Source organism: Orycteropus afer, unplaced genomic scaffold (assembly GCF_000298275.1).
Source record: "Orycteropus afer afer isolate SDZICR_OR568_19922 unplaced genomic scaffold, OryAfe1.0 scaffold00072, whole genome shotgun sequence".
Lineage (NCBI taxonomy): Eukaryota > Metazoa > Chordata > Mammalia > Tubulidentata > Orycteropodidae > Orycteropus > Orycteropus afer.
The window spans coordinates 4,899,814-4,905,282 of NW_006921659.1; the positions used below are offsets into that span (position 1 = coordinate 4,899,814).

The 5,469-nt window shown below is 39.2% G+C and overlaps 1 protein-coding gene across 1 annotated transcript in view; it reads right to left on the minus strand.

Moving 5' to 3' along the window:
* Nucleotides 1-5,469, minus strand: part of AFG1L (AFG1 like ATPase) — a 341,083-nt gene that overhangs the window by 184,363 nt on the left and 151,251 nt on the right. The window lies entirely within an intron of this gene.

Consider the following 5,469-nt stretch of genomic DNA (forward strand, 5'->3'; position numbering starts at 1 on the left):
AAAAATGGCCAGACTTCGTCTCACCTATTTTGGTCATGTTGTAAGAAGGGACCATTCCCTGGAGAAGGATGTCATGCTTGGTAGGGTGGAAGGTCGGCGAAAGAGGGGGAGGCCTTCAACGAGATGGATTGATATGGTGGCTGCGATGATGGGCTCAAGTATAGTAGGGATTGTGGGGCTGCCACGGGATCGGGCAGTGTTTTGTTCTGCTGTGCACGGGGTCACTATGAGTCGGAAACGACTCGACGGCACTTAACAACAACAACAACAACAACACATCCTTACTAGGCCAAAAGCAATCATGTACCCCTGAATACTCAAAATAGCTATTTGCATTTCACTTATTACAACAATTACATACTAGCTTATATTAGAAATATATATATGTTGTACCTTAGTAGGAGTACAGCCAGAATGCTTCTTAGAAGGAAGGATGGCATATTATTTTATTATGGCATTATATTATTGTCTCACATAATCCGGACATGTTATCAGGAGAAGGATATCATGCTTGGTAAAGTAGAGCGCCAGTGAAAAAGGAAGATCCTAAACAAGATTGATTGACACAGTATCTGTAACAATTGGATCAAACACAGCAATAATTGTGAGGATGATGGCAAGAGCTGGCAGTGTTTTATTCTAACACCACACAATGTGGATGAACTCAGAAGACATTATACTGAGTAAAATAAGTTAATCACAGAAGGACAAATATTGTATTAGTTCATTATTGTAAAAAGTCAAGGAAAGGTTTATATATGGAAGGAAATTTTCTTTATTGGTTACCAAGGGTGGGAGGGGAGAGGAGGGAACATTGTTAGATAGGTAGAGGTAAGTATTGATTTGAGTGAAGAGAGGGGCAATGTACCAAATGTGAGTGATCAACATGATGGCATTGAGGAAGAGGAAGACAGAGAGAGGTACATGGGAGGTACAGACAGCAAAGATGAGCCCTTTTGCACAGACAGTACTATGTTGTCAGTGAAGACAAACATGGATATAAGGTTGGATAGATGAGTGGACAGGCTGAACAATTAGGTATGTCTAGGCAAGGGGGCATATGCCCAAGATGATGCGTAGGGTTGGCAGATAATGTTTCTACAACTGCACAGGTATGTTCTGTAAGAATTTCCAGGTGTATAGTAGAGCTGACAAGGGACAAGGTTGTAGTCACTTCTTGGCCACAGCTAGCTATCCAGAGGGAGTGAATAGTTGGACCTGTGGGTCGGGACCATAGTTGCAGGGGACATCAAACTCAATTGGCATAACATACTACATAAAACATTGTTCCACATCCTACTCTGGCTCAAAAATCATTTAAAAAAAAAAAAAAATGGACCAGGTTTGCTGGTCTGATAGAGCCTGGTGGAACCACTGAGACTATGGCCCCTAGCTGCCCTTCAGATCTAGAATTGAACCCACTCCTTTGTCTTCCAGCCAAACAAAAGACAGGCATATGAGGTGAACATTTACATTAGGTAGAAACACTCCTTAGAGAGAAAAATCATGGGAGAATAGAAGGGGTGTATATGTACAGGGAGACAGCTCAGGGAATGGGAGTGCATGCAGGGAAGGACACAGAGAAGAGGTAACTATCGGGAGGAAGTATGAGGGGAGATGTTGCATTGTGGGAAATTGTAGTCAATGTCATAAGACAGTGTATGTGAGCTGCTTATGGAAAGTGAATTTGTTCTTTCACCTAATCTTTCACCTAAATCACAATAAAACTTTCACCTATATCACAAAAAAAAAAAAAAAAAAGAGCTAGCAGTGTTTTATTCTGTTGTACCCAGGGTTGCCATGAACCAGAACTAAGTCGATTGAACCTAACAATAACGATAACTAGACTATAAACTTGAGGAGAGCAGAGATTATGTTGTCATCCTTTATTCCCCACAGAATATAATGTAACATCTTACACATAAAGGGAATTCAAGACTGATACGCTAAAAAGAGGAGCTCTGGTGGTGTAGTGCCTAAGGCATTTGACTGCTAACCAGAAGGCATTTTGGGGTTTTTTTTGGTATGCTAACAAGAGGATCATTTAGAAGCAAAGATTAGATTGTAGCAAAAGACTGCTTCTAATCAAGATGAAATAACAGAAATCAGAGTTAGTCTATCACCTAAATGAACTTTCAAAAAAAAAAAAAAAGGCAAAATATATAAAACAACAATGTTCAAGACACTGGGTATCAGGTAACAAAGGAAAGTTATCCTTGAGAGACAGAAAACAAATAAAGCAAGTTCTATAACTGTGCCAGTTTTTGCCTCAGGAGAGTTTATAGGATGCTGAATTGAATGTATTCAATTTTATGAATATATCACAACTTATCAGTCCTACACCTTATGGACACCAAGGCTGCTTCTAGTAACTGGATATTATGAATAAATGTGCTATAACCATCCTTGCACAGGTATCTTTTCTGGTGAATTTATTTTTTTCATTTTTATGGGTAAATAGCTAGAAGTGGAATTGTTGGGTCAAAAGCACTTACTGAAAGCACTTGCTCGTCTATGCCAGGAAATTTGGAAGACAGCAGCTACCTGGCCAACTGACCAGAAGAGATCCATATTTGTCCCCACTCCAAAAAAAGGTGATCTCACAAAATGTGGAAATTATCAAATAATATCATTAACATGACACACAAGTAAAATTTTGTTGAAGATAATTGAGGAACGTTTGCAGCAACACAGTGACGGGGAACTTCTGGAAATGCAAGCTGGTTTCAGAAGAAGACATGGAATGAAGGGTATCATTGCTGATGTCAGATGGATCTTGGCTGAAAGCAAACAATACCAGAAAGATGTTTACCTGTGTTTTATTGATTATGCAAAGGCATTCAATTGTGTGGATCATACCAAATTATGGATAACATTACAAAGAATGGAAACTCCCAACACGTAATTGTGCTCATAAGGAACATGTACATAGATCAAGAGGCTGTCATTCAAACAGAACAAGAGGATACTGCATGGTTTAAAAGTAGGAAGGGCAAGTATCAGGGTGGTATCCTCTCACCATATTAATTTAATCTATATGCTAAGCAAATGATTCAAGAAGGCAGACTACATAAACAAGAATGCAGCTTCATGATTTCAGGAAGACTCATTAACAACCTGCAATATGCAGATGATACAACCTTGCTTGCTGAAAATGAAGAGGACTTGAAATACCTACTGATGAAGATCAAAAACTACAGACATCAGTATGGATTACATCTCAACATAAAGATAATGAAAATCCTCCCAACTGGACCAATAAGCTACATCATGGTAAATGGAGAAAAGACTAAGGTTGTCAAAGATTTCATTTTACTTGGACACATAATCAACACCTTGGAAGCAGCAGTCAAGAAATCAGATGTATTGCACCAGCCAAATCTGCTGCGAAAGACCTCTTTCAAGTGCTGAAGAACAAAGATGTCACTTTGAAGACTAACCCAAGACATGGTAGTTTCAATCGCTTCATATGCATGTGAAAGCTGGATAATGAATAAGGAAGACTTAAGAAGAATGGATGCCTTTGAATTATGGTCTTGGTAAAGAATACTGAAAATACCATAGGCTTCCAGAAGAACGAACAAATCTATCCTGGATGAAGTGCAGCAAGAATGTTCCTTGCGAGCAAGGATGGCCATACATCATTTTACCTGCTTTGGTCATGTGGTCAGAAGCGACCAGTCCCTGGAGAAGAATATCAGGCTTGGTAAACTGGAGAGCCAGAGAAAAAGGGGAAGCCCATCAATGAGATGGATCAGCACAGTGGCTGCAATGATAGGCTCAAGCATAGCAAGGATCGTGATGATGGTGCAAGACAGGGCAGTGTTTCATTCTGTTGTACACAGGGTCACTATGAGTTGGAATCAACTCGACAGCACCTAACAACAGTACAGAGGTTTAATTTTACAAGAAAATGTCAAATCTTTATTTCCAAAGTGGCTGTATATTTTACATTCCCACCAACAGTGAATGAATGTTCTAGTTGCTGTACATCCTCACCAGTACTTTGAATTTTTAAAAAATACTTGTATTATTTTTGGTGAAAATGTACTCAGCAAAACATGTACCCATTCAACAGTATTTGATTTTGTGTCTTTAATTTTACCCATCCTGGTGGGTATGTAATATGATCGTTCACTATGCTTTTAACTTGCATTTACCTGATAACATTGAAATTATAATTGTTTTATGCACCTACTAGCCATTCAAGGAGCCCTAGTGGTGCAATGGTTAAAGCACTCAGATGCGAACCAAATGTTGGCAATTGGAACCACCAGCCACTCCAAAGGAGAAAGATGTGCTGTCTTAGTTCTCTAGTGCTGCTATAACAGAAATACCACAGTGGATGGCTTTAGCAAACAGGAATTTATTCTTTTATAGTTTAGGGGCTGGAGGCTTTTTCTGACTCATGCAGCTACTGGCTGCTGAAGCTCACTAACTCAAGATTGGCAGGTAAAATGGCACAATTCCAAGACTAGTAGGCAACACAGCAGACCACTGGTTCAAGTTCAAGAACAATCACAAGATCAACAGGCAACACGGCAGGCCACTGGTTCAAGTCCAGGAACTGGAGATGAAGACTTGGCTAAATACGGGATCCAAATATGCCAAAAATCTACAGACCTTTCTCAAAGCTTCCGTATATACTGGAAGCCGGCCACACCCTGAAGGCAACTACCTAGCTCCTAATAGCAGATTCCAACAAGGAGGTGATTACAATCTCATCACGAGGAATAACTACATACAGCTGCCAAGGCACTCAAAATCATGGTCCAGCCAAGTAGACATACAACCTTAACTACCATATGTGGCAATCTGCTCCCATAAAGATTACAGCCTTGGAAACCCTTTAAGGTAGTTCTATTCTATCCTCAAGGGTAAGTCAGAATCAACTCAACAGCAGTGGGTTTATTTACTAGCCACACATATCTCATCCTTTTGAGAAGCGCCTATCCAAAAACTATGCCCAATTTTGATTGGATTGTTTGACTTTCTATTACTGAGTTGTGGGAGTTCTTTGTATATTCTGGATACCATTCTTTTGTTAAATATATGATTTGAAAACACTTCCTCCCACTCTGTAGCTTGCTGTTCATTTTCTTAATGATGCTTTTTGAGGAACAGTTTTTAATTTTGCTGCAGTCTAATTTAACCATTTTTCCTTTTATGGTACAGCTTTCTGTGACTTACCTAAGAAACATTTGCCTACTTCCAAATCATATATGGCCCAATGCTTTTCTCTAAAAACTTTATAGTTTTAGTTTTTATGTTTAGGTCTGTGACCCACCTCAAATTAATTTTTGTATATACTATGTGGGGAAATAGTTAATATGACTGTTATTTAAATTTATGCCCAAACCACCAAAGCCACACTTGAGGAAACTGAAGAATTTTATCAGCTTCTACAGTCTGAAATTGACCAAACATGCAATCAGGATGTGTTAATTATCACTGGTGACTGGAATGCAA